This window comes from Hypanus sabinus, chromosome 8 (genome assembly GCF_030144855.1).
Source record: "Hypanus sabinus isolate sHypSab1 chromosome 8, sHypSab1.hap1, whole genome shotgun sequence".
NCBI classification, from domain to species: Eukaryota; Metazoa; Chordata; class Chondrichthyes; order Myliobatiformes; family Dasyatidae; genus Hypanus; species Hypanus sabinus.
The window spans coordinates 54,085,714-54,102,831 of record NC_082713.1 but is presented as its reverse complement, the minus strand read 5'-3'; positions in this window follow the sequence as shown (position 1 = coordinate 54,102,831).

Below are 17,118 nucleotides of genomic sequence, written 5' to 3'. Positions count from 1 at the left end.
AACTTTAATTGGTGTTTCACTAAGTTAATTACATGCCAAAGTTCTACATCATGTGACTTTTCAATCTTGAAATGGAAACCATTTTGTCTTTTGCTTTTGTAAAGATTTATAAAAAAGTTGCTGAAGTTTAGCCATTAAAATCTTGGGTGAGACTGCATACAACTATTGCCTGGGTGCTTCATCAGTTGCAGCCTTGTGGGGGAGTGTTAAGAGCCAGCCACTGTTTGGGGAGGGGCAGGGGGAAGACACCCGTGAAATCTCAGCAGGAGTTTACCAGAAGGCGTGGTGTAGAGATTGAGGTCGGCTGGAAGAAGGCTCTGTGGTCTGATGAAATAAAACTTAGCCTTTTGACTATCAGACTAAACACTAGTGCAAGCCAAACACCGCGCATCATCAAAAGCACACCATCCCCACTATGAAGCATGGTGGTGGCTTCATCATGCTGTGGGGATACTTCACTACAGCAGGCTCTGGAAGCTTGTGAAGGTAGAGGGTAAAATAAATGTGGTAAAACACAGAGAAATCCTGGAGGAAAACCTAATGCAGTCTGCAAGAGAACTGTGACTTGGGAGAATATTTGTTTTCCATCAAGACAATGACCCCAAGCATAAAGCCAAAGCTACACAGAAATGGATTCAAAACAGCAAAGTGTTGAGTCAGTCCTGACCTCAATCCATTTGAGAATTTGTGGCTTGACTTGAAAAGCGCTGTTCACTCACCATCCCCGTGCATTCTGGCAGTACTTGAACAGTTTTGTAAAGAGGAATGAGGAGAAATTGCAGTGTCCTGATGTGCAAAACTGATAGAGATCTAACAAACTCAAGGCTGTAATTGCTGCCAAAAGGCGCATATGCTAAATACTGACTGCTTAAGCAATCAATTATTTTATGTTTCGTATTTGTGATTAAATCACTTTGTAGAGATCCATTTTCAAGTTGACACAAAAGAGACTTTTTCTGTTGATCAGTGTCAAAAAAGCCAAATTAAATCCACTGTGATTCAATGTTGTAAAACAGTAGTACATAAAAACTTCCATGAGTGGGTGAATACTTTTTATAGGCACTGTACATAAAAAGTTGGTTCATTAAGTCTATGCTAGCTCTGTTGCAGCCCTAATATCACTGAATAGCTGCCTCCAGAATTTTGGCATCCTACTCTGCTTCAAATATTTATCATTTTTGTTTAATGGCTGCTGTGCTCAGAGCATCTTTGCTTTAACAACCCTCTGTTTAAGTAGATTATATTTTGTTCTGACTCATCACTCTTAATATTAAATTGATCCCTCTTATAATTAATTCCTGGAGTCGTTTTTGTTTGTACTCTATCCAAGCTCTTCATTCAAGAATTTCCATTAATATTCCTCCACTAATATCATTCTTATTCTTCAACAAAAAATGAACATTGATTATGAGTAATATTGCTTTTAATTTTAACAGTTACTCTAAGTCTGAATTCAGAACAGTGCTCTGTACTTGACAACATTGCTATTTGCCAAATCACGTCATTTAATTAAGTGGTATCGCTTGGAGAACTCACTATCACCAAGTGACACTACTTAATTTAATGTAAATATTTGGATAGATTTAAAGTCATAGAACACTACAGCATGGAAACAGGCCCTTTGACCCATCTGATACGTACCAAACCATTAATTTGCCTGGTCTCATCAACCTGCACCCAGACCATAACCCTCCATACCTCTCCCATCCATGTACTGATCCAAATTTCTCTTAAATGTTGAAATTGATTTTGCATCCACCTCTTGAGCTGGCAGCTCATTTCATACTCACAACCCTTTGAGTGAAGAAGTAACTCCTAGTGGTATCCTATCTACCATTTGCAATAAATTATTGATCTGTATTCCCAGATCCCTCTAGTCTAACACACTTCTCAGTGCCCTACTTTTCACGTTGTAAGACCTACTCCGGTTTGTCCACCCAAAGTGCAGACCCTCACACTTCTCTACATTAAATTCCATTTTCCCAGCTGGTCTAGATCCTGTTGCAAGCTCTGATGGTGTTTCTTTGCTGTCCATTACACTCCCAATCTTGGTGTCATGAGCAAATTTGCTGATCCAGATAACAACAACAGACCAGCACCTATCCCAGCAGCACTCCACTAGTTACAGGCCTCCAGTCAGAGAGAGAACCATCTACTACCACTTCCTGGCTTCTTCCACGAAGCCAATGTCTACTCCAATTTGTTGCCTCTTCTTGAATGCCAAGTGACTAAACATTGACCAATCTCCCATGTGGGACATTGTCAAAGGTCTTTCTAAAATCCATCTGGACAACATTCACTTCCTTGCCTTCATTTACTTACCTGGAAGCATGCTTGGAAAAACTCTGTAAGATTGGTTAGACACAAATTACTATGCTCTGTACCAGCAGTTATGGTCAAAATGACAATAAAAGTGACAACTTGATATCAGGTTTGCTGACTTGTAATTGCTTGGCTTATTTTTAGAACCCATGCTAATGATGTTTTAAATATCTCTATTAGAGCCCCTGCAATTTCAGCACTAGCTTCCCACATGGTCCGTGTGAACACCTTGTCAGGCTCTGGGGATTTATCCATCCTAATTTGCCTCATGACAGCAACTATCTCCTCTGTAAATTGTATAATGGCCATGATTTCACTGCTGCATTTCCTTATATCTCTAGACTCTGTGTACATCTCCAGAATAAATATAGATGCAAAAAATCCATTTAAGATCTTCCCCATCTCTTTTGGCTCCACGCATAGATTACCACTCTGATCTTCCAGATGACCAATTTTGTCTCTGACTATCCTTTTGCTATTAATATACCTGTGGAAGCCTTTAGGATTCTTTTCACCTTGTCTGCTATAGCAACCTTGTGTCTTTTAGCCCTCCTGATTTCTTTCATGTTCTCTTGCTTTTCTTGTAATTCATTTGTTCCTACTGCTATACCTGCTACATACCTCCCTTTTCTTAGCCAGGGTCTCAATATCTCTCAAAAATCAAGGTTCCCTAAACCTGTAATTCTTTCCTTTTGTTCTGACAGGAACATGTAAACTCCGTAGGCTCAAAGTTACACTTTTGAAGGCCTCCCACTTAACAATTTTACTTTGCTGGTAAACAACCTCATCCACACCTGCCAGATCCTTTCCACTGCCATTAGAATTGGTCGGTCTTAAATATAGATTCTCAGCCTAAGGACTAGACCTATCCTTTTCTATAACTACCTTGAAACTAATGGCATTATGATCATTAGTTGTAAAGTGTTCTCTTGTATAAACTTAGTCCCCTGCCCTGTCTCATTCCCTAATAGGAGATTATCACACTCTCTCTAGTTGGAACTTCTATGTACTGATTAAGGAAACTTTCCTGAACACACTTGATAAGCCCTTTTTCATCCAATGCTTTTACAGTATGGGTATCCCTGTCAATTTGTGGAAAGTTAAAATCACCTACTGTCACAACCTTGTGCTCCTCGCAACAAACTGCGATTTTTCTCCAAGTTTGCTCCTCGTAATCCTGTGAACTGTTGGATGGTCCACAATATAGTCCTATTAATGTGATCATCCTTTCTCATTCCTCAATTTCACCCATAAAGTCTCACTAGACATGCTCTGTTGTCTGTCCTGACTGTAAGCACTACTGTGACTTTTTCCCTGGCTAGTAATGTCATCTCCCCCTCTTTTATTCCTCCTGCTCTGTCACGTGTAAAACTAGGAAAGCCCAGAACATTGAGCTGCCAGTCTGAAAACCAAGTCTCACAAATGATGATGGCTACAATAATACACTACCAGTTCTGGCGCTCTGGTTCCCATCCCCCTGCAACTCTAGTTTAACACCCCACTCACCCCCTGCTCCCATGCAGGAATAGCAAACCTTCCCGCTAGGATATTGTATAGCTCCCCTCCAGTTTAAGTACAAACTATCCTTCTGTACAGGTCCCACCTTCCATGCAAGGGAGACCAATGATTCAAAAATCTGAACCTCTCCCTCCTACACCAACTCCTTAGCCAGGTGTTAAACTGTATGACCTCCTTTCTTCTCGCCTCCTTCGCACATGGCGTGAGTAGCAATCCAAAGGGCACAACCCTGGAGGTCCTGTCCTTTAACTTAGGATCTAACTCCATGACCTCACTTTGCAGGAACACATCACCCCTTCTACCCATGTCATTGGTACCAACATGGACCACGATCTCTGGCTGCTCATCCTCACACTTGTCGATATCTAGTTTTATGAAGCATCAAATTTAAAAACTGACTATTTTGAATAATTTTAGACTAAGTAACAATGTGGCCTATCGATCATGCCTTTTTCAACTTCTGGATGCCGAAATGCAACAGTCAGGTTATATTCACCAAGAAAGAATGAACTGTCCAAGGTCTCTCCTGTTGAACTGAGAAGGTTGAACTCTTAAATTCAAAAATAGTGCATTAGTGTGGGCAAGCATGGGGTTGATAGGTTAATTAGCCGCTGGCTATAGTTCTTAATGTGTTGGTGAATAGAGTATGAACTATTGATGAGGATGTGGGGAAAACAAAATGAGAATAGTGTTAATGTGGGTTAAATGATGCAAGCTTGATGGGCCAATGGGTCTGTAACCACCCTTGCTGTTTTTTACTCCTAAATACAAAAATAAGGCAGGTCTTCAGGTTGCATTTGAAGCAATTTTCCCATACTCACAGCTCTCCGTAAAAGGTGGGCTTGAGTAGGATGGCAATTTAATTTAATTTATCTACCATTCTTTAGATTGTGTATCTGTCTTTATCATTCTTGTACTAAAGATGGTGGTATTGCTGAGTAAATAGTATTTAAGAAGAGTCCATGGCTATTTATCCATCCCATTCATGGTGTTTATTATACTTTAATTTCCTCCAGCTCTAATACTGAAATCCCTAGTATTGTAAGTTCATCACCTAAAAATGTTGACCTGAGTATGAAATCTCAAATCAGAGTAGAACTGTGCCTTATTTTATTCTGTTCCGGTTAGTAAAGCTATTTGGGTAGTAATGACCGTGACAGGTGATGAATTGTGGAGAAATTCAGATGAGGTTCCATTAGCCACTGCTAAAAAGAGAAGTTAGGAAATGTAATGATTGCATATCCAACTCTATACTTTCCCTTTCAAGAAGAAAGTGTGATCAGTAGAAAAACCTTCTTCCAGTCTCACAAAGTGCTGCATTTCTAATGCTGTAGCAAACAAATTCTCTTGGACATTTCTGGTTCATCTTTGTCCATGAGGGTTGGGATATTCATTTTACCTTATTATATTTTCCTTCATCTCTGTCACTAATTAAAGATTTGAATCATGTTCATGTGATTCTCTTTTCAAACTTCAGCATTCCAGAACACAATTTTGCTTTTCTTTGAACACCACAATGTTGGAATGCAAGGAATATAAATCTGAATGTAACTAGAAGTGTTTTTGTTAATAGTTTAAAATAACCATTTAAAGCATAAGCAAATGTTCTTGACTGACACAATTTCAATGCTGACTGCTAGATGCATATCATTTTTATAAATGCAATTTTTGGTGAACTGTGAGCTATAATTTTTGACAAGAATCATGGCCGAAATCATTTTACAAATCTTTGTCTTATTTGAATGTGGGGGGAAATGATTCAAGCTAAAAAAGAAAATGATCAGATGATTTGAATTTGTTCTCATTAATAATTGATTGAAAGTTTTATCAGTCTTTCCACTCATCTGATAGTAATATTAAATTACAAAATTGGATGTACTAATGAAGCTATTTATGGATAAGGAAATGCATATCTTAAGATTTACTGGAAAGTTTCCAAAATACCACTATAGAAAATCTTGTAAAAATCAATGGAGACTCAGTTGGTATCAATTATCAAATCCTCCTGTATGTAATGTGAGAACACTGAGCAGTCTGCATTGGTGAAAAGTTATAAATGTAATTTTAAAAATAGCTCTTTAGAATTTTTATGATGTGTGCAAATCAATTAATATATGCAGTAGACCACTTAAAAAAAAGAGGGATTTGAGGAAAAAAAACGGATGGGCAAATTATAGAAAGCAAAGTTAAATTCCATATACCTGGACTTGGAAAGTAATAAGAGGAATAAGACTGACAGAAAGGAAATCTTGAAATACAAAGAGGATCAGTAGGTCTTCCAGTTCTTTGTGACAGTGATACTGATGAATCCAGAACTGGCAAATGAAACATGGAATGTTTTATTCACAAGATATGTGCCAATAAGTGATTATCATGTTACAAAATAGAAAAGACAATTAACTAATAGCGGAGGACTTCAATGAAATGAACAACAATCTAGCCCATATTGACTATTATCAAACAAGGGATTATTTTGATGCAAAGACTTGGGTAAGGAATAGACATCTCTTGTGAATCAGGATTGACATCCAGATTTGGAGCTTCTGTATGACCAAAGATATGGATGTTAAAATGAGATATTAGGAAAAAACACTTCAACTGTAAGCAGAGGATAGGAAAGGACTAGAAAAGAATTTGAGAACAGATTGTTGTTTTGATGTCTTTGACCTTTTGAATATTTATGTATTTATTAAAGGTGTGTGGGGCAATTAGCCATTGTAAAGGTAATCCTCTTTAGAGATAGATTTAGAAACATAGAAAACCTACAGCACAATACAGGTCTTTCGGCGCACAATGCTGTGCCGAACATGTACTTACTTTAGAAATTACCTAGGGTTACCTATTGCCCTTTATTTTTCTAGGCTCTATGTATCTATCCAGGAGCCTCTTAAAAAACCCGATTGTATCCACCTTGCCTGCAAGCCATTCCATGCACTCACCACTCTCTGACCCCTGATATCCCCAGATTTATGACTGAGGTATTAAGTGCTTAATTTGCATCTCATTATGTAGGTAAATATGTTGCTAGTGAGATAGTAAAGGAAGAAACATGGACAATATTTGATAGGATAAAGACAAAGGAAGTGTGATAAAAGTTCAGCCATCCTCATCAGCCAGGGTGGATGTATTCTTCATCACCAAGGGAAGTTAGGTTTGAAAATGCGAAAGACTGGCCCCAATCATCTAAGTACTTGGATAGGTAGATGGCACCATGTCAGAGTAGAGCCAATACTTGGTTTAGTTGTCTGTTATGAACTGAGGTTCTGTAAAAACATGACTTACATCTCATCCTTACAGATCAATTCATTATAACTGCATTTGAGTTAGTACAAGGTAAAGTAACTTGCTGCAAAGTAAAGTAAAAATCAGCTATCAGAGTACATACATGTCACCACATACAACCCTGAGATTCTCTTTCTGCAGGCAAATTCAGCAAATCTATAGAACAGTAACCATAAGCAGGATCAATGAAAGAGCAAGAGCACAGAAGACAACAAACTGCAAATGCAAATATAAATAGATAGCAATAAATAATAAGAGCATGAAATAACAAAATAGAGTCCTTAACATGAGATAATTGGTTGTGAGAACATCTCAATAGATGAGTGTAGTTATCCTGTTTTGTTCAAGAGCCTGGTGGTTGAGGGCAGTATAAGGTGTTACAGTACAGAGAAAGTACAATGCATGTGGGCAGTGGGGCACAACAAGATAGGTTATGAGGTCAAGAATTAATCTTATCACATTAAGGAACCATTCATTAATCTTTTAATGGCAGGATTAAAGCAGTCTTTGAGGCTGGGAAAGTATGCATTTCTAACTGATATTCAGATTGTCAGATTATTTTTTTTGACTTGTTCTACAATAGTTTGTTGGTTAGAAAGCAGTTAGGCAATTGATAGGGAAGATGGGATGATGTGTGAACTTCTAAACAGTGTTTAATTTCATTACATTTTACCTAGCTTATCTCTTGACCCTATGACAAGCTTTCTGTTTTTTTTCCTCTCCCTTTCTCTGACTCGTAAAGCCTTTTTGCCTTTAACTTATCCAATTCTGATAGAAGGACTTTGACATAACCATTATCTCAATTTCTCTCCAGTTACCTGCTGATCATTTCTGTTGTCTTCCACTTTTCCTGCATCTACAGTATTTCCCTCTTCTGAGTGAAGTTAAGAACATTAATAAGCCAAGGATTCTGAGGATAACTTTTGCAGATCTGATAAAGAAATTTAGTTTTCAAAATCAATTCAAAGTCCTTTCAGTCTGGTATGTTACCTTTATTATTTTTCAGCCAAGTAGGAGAAAACAGATGGCATTCATAGTAAATATGATTGTTCTCAGGCCTCCAATTGACTGTGGTAATGCCAACAAGGATTGTTTCAAACTCTGGAAAGACTACAACAATGACATTTTTTATTCTCAGGACTGAACAGAACTATAGGTACAGCTGAATGAAAAATAACTAAAGATGATGAAAGTCTAGTGTTTGAGCAACATTGCATTTCTGTTCATATTGGATATAGTCTTAATTCTACTTATTCTGGCAGGTTGACAAAATTAAAAATTGATGAAGGTAATTTGAAATATTTCCTTTTCATTTACACACTTATTTTTCACTTACATTTTGCAGAAAGTGCACATCACTATTTCTGGTAATGATTCGCACACTCCTAGCCTGAGACTGCATCACACCCCAATCCACTATATTCCATTAGTAACTGATAACTGTCAAAAAGAGAAATCGTCTGCTCAGCCCAGTATCAAAGGGAAAGGAGATGGCACTTAACAAAATGTAATTATTGTATAGCATAATTTACAAGAAGGCTGCCTTGAACATTGCCACCAGATTGTACCAAAGAAGCTCAGCTGATGATGCACTTTTCTAAATTCCATTAGCCTGGTAGCGATAGAGCTAACAACCGCAGAGTCCCTAAAGCTTTTGTAATGGAAACTCTTATGAAATAGCACAGTATATTGTATGGCAGCTATGTAACCTAGCTAATGCCCCAAAAGTACAGCAAAAACTGCTGAATTAATATATATTTGACTTGTTTTGCAGTTAAATGTAGAACAATTGAAAGCAAGAAAGACTAGTTGAGGAGCATACTCTTCCGCAACTGTAATAGTTTCTGATTTATGGTATCTCAATAGATTTATTAGTTCTCTCATTTGCTGTTACGGTTGTGGAGGAACGCTGAGGAAAATTACTTAATTTTGAAACTCTAGTTATGTATAATTGTTGGTTGACGTACTTTTTACAGGATAGGAGAATTGCATAAAACTAACAGTAAGAATTCATCACACAAATAAATTTTATATGATTACTTTACAACAGGGTATTTGTGTTTAACTGTACAATCCAATTTTGGATCAGAGTAATATTAACTGAAATAAATTTTATGAATTATTTGTCACAATACAGCCCATGAACAGCAGAAGTTAAATAGTGGAATATGGATTCTAAAAGGAAGTAACACTTGGGAAGTGAGAACAGAAAATTGCTGTGTTCCAGCAATCTCAATGTAAAGTGTATCTGTTTTGTATGATAATTTATTTGCTGACTTTTTAAAAAGGAGTAAATCTTGAGATGGTGGGAATTTGCGTTTTAAATTCAAATAATACAACATCTTTTTTTTCTTTTCTCACACTTGCTGGAAGAAATGTATTCAGAATTTCCACTCTGTTTAGAAATTCATTTCAAAATGGACTCACTTTCTGCACAAAGGTTGAGGCGGGCTAATGTTAATATTTTAAAAGACTCAAAGCGTCCTCAGTGGAGCCAGGACAGGACTGGACTGTCGACTTGCTCTCATGAGACACAGTTTGAATGTTATAATAATGGCAGCAACTAGAGATTTAGTCTGTTTAGTAATTAAATCCTGGTTTGCTGAGTTTTGGATGATCTCAGTGTCATTGACTCTCATGCCCGCTTCCAGTAGCAGCTGTAGCTTCCTTCCCAGGGGCCATGGTTTGCCCTAGAGTGCATCCCAGCCAGACAGCAAGCTGCACCTGTCAGTCAGACAGACATCTGAGCAGGGATTTTACTATCAGATATAGTATACATACCACTGTGAAAATGATACTCTATAGCTTGAAGGGTGACTTCTGCCTACTGGTGATTGCAGGCATTCACTCAATCTATGTCTCTTCACTGTAGAGGAACCTATATTGTGAACATTGAATGCAATGAAAGCAAGGCAAATAGGGCCAAGAAATTGGATGCTGTTGAAGTGAATATATCACGACGTTGCTCCAGATTCCTGAAGCTCTGCAAGTCTCATGCATCTCCATGTCATTGAGTTCTTGAGTTAAGACCATAAAAAGGGAGGAGATAAAAGAACAAGTAGTTGCGTAGGTGATGGTGGAGGTGAACAAATGCAGCTAATGTGGAGAAGAAGATGTACTTGATGGAGGCATCATGCTGGAAACACCTTGAAGGTTGCAAGATGAGGACAGTAGTTACACTAACACAGTTTTGGGAAGGAAGGGAAGAGATGAACAGAGTACAAAAAGTGGACAGGACACCATTGAAGGTCCAGTCAACAGTGGTGGTGAGGAATTCTTAGGGCAGTGGAGGTGGTGTGGTGGAGAGGGAAACTTTTTGATTTGTTACACACTTGAAATGTTTAACTATTTCTTCAGGGCTCTGCTGTTTTTACAGCATTTACTGAAAAGAAGGAAGATGTGTACTCATAAAACACCTTTTGCAGTCTCAGAACTTTACAGCTGATGAAGGACCACTTAAAACTGGTCACTGTTATGGATTTATAAAACAGCAGATGCCATTTGATCATTTGAAGAAGAATGGGAGATACTCAGACAAAATGGCAAGAAACAATTAATTGATCATTCATTTGATTGTCATTTATTATTCTTGTTATGTTCAAACCTATTTTGAGGTCACCTAAATGGCAATTCACACAATAAATCTTTAAATGTGTTCAAAGACTTCTTGAAGATTCAGGAATTTCATTGTAGCTAGGAAGTTTATTTTAAAAATCTGAATGTCTTTCACAGTTCTCTGTTGTTCCTGCTCCTCACATTCCAGGCTTCTTGAGATTCATGGTCATAACTACAAATTCTGCTTCGAATGTAGAGGTATGAACTACTGTATGCGCTTCTTATAATCTATGTTCAGAACACTGGAATCTCCTATGTGTATATGGAATGCGGTGTGAACACGAAGCTCAAAGGCTCTGTTAATGCAGAATTTCCAAAGGTTACAAGCACTTGACTTATATATCATGGTGTGCATACAGATGAGTGTGAGAGAGGCTGGTGTGATGGATTTGCAAATTCATCTGCCGTGTCTTGTATCCTTCTGTCATGTGGGAACTCGGTTGATGGTAATACCTGAATGGATGTTAAATGGCCTGTCTTAAATACACGTTGCCCTTGGCTGGCAAAGATTTGCTTTAAATAAATTTCCAGTCAGCTGCATTTCTGAATTGCAGTCTGTTCAGCTTATGAGCAGTTATCAAGAGTATAACTGTATCACAAAGTGGACCTGTAATAAATGAAAAACTAGATTTCAGTTTACAATATGTGTGGAGGGCATTAAGCATCCTTTTAGTAATGTGAATAGAGAATGGGGGCTCCCGCCTATAAAATGTATGTGGAGATTAAGGTTCAGATACATAAAGCGGTTGATAGGATGTTTAAATGAGAGGTGCTTTTAGTCACCATCTCATTTTAATTGCATTTAATTCAATAGAAAATATATAAAATAATGATAATCATACCAGAAGTAAAGTTACAGAAATAATTGTCTGAATTTTAATTATAAATACTTTTTCTGAATGTTTCCAAAATGCTCCTACAGTTCTTATAGTCAAGGTGAGAGATAGCTTCCCAGTCCAGATTAATATGTTGAAGACATTATTTTTGACCTTTTAATTAACAAAATCTCAGGTTGATGCATGAGTTCATGAAGATATATTTTCATTGAGATAGTTCATTTTCCTGAAAGCCTTACCGTGTGATTTAGCGGTTGAATGCCCAGGATTTAATCTGATCCGTCCATGAGACATCACGATTAACTATTGAAGTAGAATGATTTATCATCTCTCAATGGGCACCTTTTCTGAAAGAGGCTCTTTTACCATTTTTATATTAAAACATCATTTATTTTTAAAACTGTTTTACTAATTTTACAACCTGATTCAAGTCACCTTTACAAAAATGTATTCTTTGGAGAAAAATTATATTCTTTAGATTAAAATGAATAAAAGTAGACATTTAGTGTGATTCTATTCCAGACATTTGGGATTCATTGCTTTATGCAACTCATGGTTATTGATTATTCATCATTCATGTCCTGTGTGTGGACGTGATCAATGGTACAACCTTTCAGTTGAACCCATCCTCAGTCAACTCAGTTTGCCTCGGTCAAATGCTAAACTAAGCAGACAAAAACCTTCCCTTTCATCATTTAAAAGCTAGTTGTCTCAGGTATAACACATGGTTATATTGTAAGCTCTACAAGATGCCGCTGCTTTAACCGCGACATGTTAAATATTTGTCAGTTGTAGCTCTGCTGCTTTGGTAATGTAGAGGACACAATGAAAATTAATATCTCACTTGTAGCTATGAAGACATTTATACACTCAGGGGCCACTTTATTAGGTACCTCCTGTTTGTGGCCTTCCGCCATTTACTTTAAGATTCAATGTGTTCTGCTCCATTTACCATCTTTGTAAGGATGAAGGGTCTCAGCCTGAAACATCAACTAACCTCTCCAGAGAGTAAAGCCCTAGCTCCCTTAATCTCTGATCATAATCCATACTCTCTAAACCAGGCAGCATCCTGGTAAATCTCCTCTGTACCCTTTCCAATGCTTCCACATCCTTCCTATAGTGAGGCAACCAGAATTGGACCCAGTACTCCAAGTGTGGCCTAACCAGAGTTTTATAGAGCTGTATCATTACCCCACGACTCTTAAACTCTATCCCTTATATTATGATAGAAGAAAAACATACATTTACAAAGAAAAATAATAATAATATATAAACTTATATTCCAAGTCCCTGAATGCCATGGCCTTTCGCTTGATGGTGCAGACATAATCCTGGAGCCACGTGGAGGAGGCAGGAATTACGTCGGCTGCTGAAGGCTAGATCTGTGGCATTCAAGTCTGGTAACCCAGGCCTGTACCAGAAAAATCAGGTATGATTTGCGGAGGGCTATTTCAAGGGTGAAGAGACAATTTCAAACAAGGTTGGAGGTGGCATTGGATGCACGACAACTCTGGCAGGGTCTACAAAACATTACTCCCTGCAAAGCAAAACCAGATGAACTCAACACCTTCTATACATGCTTTGAAAGGGAGAACACAACTACAGCTGTGAAGATCCCTGCTGCACCTGATGAGCCTGTCATCTCTGTCTCAGAGGCTGATGTTAGACTGTCTTTAAAAATAGTGAACCCTCGCAAGGTGGAAGGTCCTGATGGAGTACCTGGCAAGGCCCTGAAAACCTGTGCCAACCAACTAATGGGAGTATTTTCAACCTCTCACTGCTACGGGCAGAAGTTCCCACTTGCTTCAAAAAGGCAACAATTATACCGGTGCCTAAGAAGAATAATGTGAGCTGCCTTAATAACTATCGCCCGATAGCACTCACATCAACAGTGATGAAATGCTTTGAGAGGTTGGTCATGACTAGACTGAACTTCTGCCTCAGCAAGGACCTGGACCCATTGCAATTTGCTTATCGCCACAATAGGTCAACAGCAGACCTAATCTCAATGGCTCTCCACACGGCTTTAGACTACCTGGACTTAGACCAAACTGTGCAGATTGGTGATAACATCTCCTCCTCATTGACGATCAACATTGGTGCACCTCAGGGATGTGTGCTTAGCCCACTGCTCTACTCTCTGTGTACACATGACTGTGTGGCTAGGCATAGCTCAAATACCATCTATAAATTTGCTGATCATACAACCATTGTTGGTAGAATCTCAAGTGGTGACAAGAGGGCGTACAGGAGTGAGAGATGCCAACTAGTGGAGTGGTGGTGCCACAGCAACAACCTGGCACTCAACGTCAATAAGATGAAAGAGCTGATTTTGGACTTCAGGAAGGGTAAGACGAAGGAACACATACCAATCCTCATAGAGGGATCAGAAGTGGAGAGACTGATCAGCTTCAAGTTCCTGGGTATCAAGATCTCTGTGGATCTAACCTGGTCCCAACATATCGATGCAGTTATAAAGAAGGCAAGACAGCAACAATACTTTATTTGGAGTTTGAAGAGATTTGGCATGTTAACGCATACCCTTAAAACCTTCTACAGTTGTACCGTGGAGAGCATTCTGACAGGCTGCATCACTGTCTGGTATGGAGGGGCTACTGTACAGGACTGAAAGAAGCTGCAGAACGTTGTAAATCTAGTCAGCTCCATCTTGGGCACTACCCTACAAGGTACCCAGGATATCTTCTGGGAGCGGTGTCTCAGAAAAGCAGTGTCCATTATTAAGGACCTCCAGCACCCAGGGCATGCCCTTTTCTCACTGTTACCATCAGGAAGGAGATACAGAAGCCTGAAGGCACACACTCAGTGATTCAGGAACAGCTTCTTCCCCTCTGCCATCTGATTCTAAAATGGCCATTGAAGATTTGGACACTAACTCACTTTTTTTTAAATATACAGTATTTCTGTTTTTGCACATTAAAAAAAATCTATTCAATATACATAATTGATTTACTTAGTTATTATTTTTTTCCTCTATATTATGTATTGCATAGAACTGCTGCTGCTAAGTTAACAAATTTCACGTCACATGCTGGTGATAATAAACATGATTCTGATTCTACAAGAACAAGCCGCTAGCACAATCTCGCACAAGTAGAGCCATGACGAACGCAACCCAGCTTGTCTTCCACCAAGCAAACACTAGCAGGCAGCAGCGATGGGATGTCTGGGTCGTTCTTCCACATTCTGATGTTTGGTCCAAACAGCAACCCAAACTCTTGACCATGTCTGCATAATTTTATGCATTGGGTTGCTGCTGCATGATTGGCTGATTAGATATTTGCATTAATGAGCAGGTGTACCTAATAAAGTGGCCACTGTGTGTAAGCCTCAGCTTGGAAAAATGTTACAAACCAGAGAAAATCTGCAGATGCTGGAAATCTAAGCGACACACACAAAATGCTGGAGAAACTCAGCAGGCCAGAGTACAGTCAACATTTCAGACCTAGAACCTTCGGCAGGACTGGAGGAAAAATAGAAAACCTACAGCACGATACAGGCCCTTCAGCTCACAAAGCTGTGCTGAACATGTACTTTTTCTAGAAATTACCTAGGGGTACCTTCTATTTTTCTAAGTTCCATGTATCTATCCAGGAATCTCTTAAAAGACCCTATTGTATCCATCTCCACCACCGTTGCTGGCAACCCATTCCACGCACTCACCACTCTTTGTGTAAAAAAACTTACCCTTGACATCTCCTCTGTACCTACTCCCCAGCACGTTAAAACTGTGCCCTCTCATGTCAGCCATTTCAGCCCTGGGGAAAAGCCTCTGACTGTCCAGAGGCCTCTCATCATCTTATACACCTCTATCAGGTCACCTCTTGTCTTCTGTTGCTCCAAGGAGAAAAGGCCGAGTTCACTCAACCTACTCTCATAAGGCATGCTTCCCAATCCAGGCAACATTCCTGTAAATATCCTCTGCACCCTTCCACATCCTTCCTGCAGTGAGGCAACCAGAACTGAGCATAGTACTCCAAGTGGGGTCTGACCAGGGTCCTATATAGCTGCAACATTACCTCTTGGCTCCTAAACTCAATCCCACGATTGATAAAGGGCAGTGTGCTTTCTTAACCTCATAGTCAACCTGCGTAGCAGCTTTGAGTGGTCTATGGACTCAGACCCCAAGATCCCTCTGATCCTCCACACTGCCAAGGGTCTTAACATGAATACTATATTCTGCCATCATATTTGACCTACCAAAATGAACCACCTCACACTTACCTGGGTTGAACTCCATCTGCCACTTCTCAGCCCAGTTTTGCATCCTACCAATGTCCAGCTGTAACACCTGACAGCCCTCCATACAATCCACAACACCAACCTTTGTGTCATTAGCAAATTTACTAATCCATCCCTCCACTTCCTCATCCAGGTCATTTATAAAACTCATTAAGAGAAGTGGTCCTAGAACAGATCCCTGAGGCACACCACTGGTCACTGACCTCCATGCAGAATATGACCCACCTACAACCACTCTGCCTTCTGTGGGCAAGCCAATTCTGGATCCACAAAGCAAGGTCCCCTTGGATCCCATGCCTCCTTACTTTCTCAATAAGCCTTGCATAGGGTACCTTATCAAATGCCTTGCTGAAATCCATATACACTACATCTACTGCTCTTCCTTCATCAATGTGTTTTAGTCACATCCTCAAAAAATTCAGTCAGCTCGTAAGGCAAGACCTGCCTTTGACAAAGCCATGCTGACTACTCCTAATCATATTATACCTCTCTAAATGTTCAAAAATCCTGCCTCTCAAGACCTTTTCCATCAACTTACCAACCACTGGTCTATAATTTTCTGGGCTATCTCTACTCCCTTTCTTGAAGAATGAAACAACTTCTGCAACCCTTCAATCCTCCAGAACCTCTCCCATCCCCACTGATGATGCAAAGATCGCCAGAGGCTCAGGAATCTCCTCCCTCACCTCCCACAGTAGCCTGGGATACATCTTATCTGGTCCCGGTGACTTATCCAACTTGATGCTTTCCAGAAGCTCCAGCACATCCTCTTTCTTAATACCTATTTATCTTCTTCTTAATACCTTAATATTCTAAATAGATGAGGAGTCAGAGCAAGAAGGTGGGAGGAGAGGAGGAAAAACACAAGGTGATAAGTTAAATCGGGACGGGGAGGGGTGAAGTAAGGAGCTGGGAAGTTGATAGGTGAAAGAGATACAGGGCTGAAGAAGGGGGAGTCTAATAGGAGAGAACAGAAGACCATGGAAGAAAGAAATGGGAGGAGGAGCTACAGAGGGAGGTGACGGGCAGGTAAGGATATAGAATGAGAGAGGGGAATGGGAAAGGGGAATGGTGAGGGTGGGTCATTCCCAGAAGTTTGAGAAATAGATGTTGATGCCATCAGGTTGGAGGCTACCCAGACGGAATATAAGGTGTTGCTCCTCCAACCCAAGTGTGGCCTCATTGTGTCAGTAGAGGAGGCTGCGGACTGACATTCGGAATGGGAATGGGAACTCACTGAGAGGTACAAAATTATGATAGAAATAGATACGGTAGATGGGGGAGA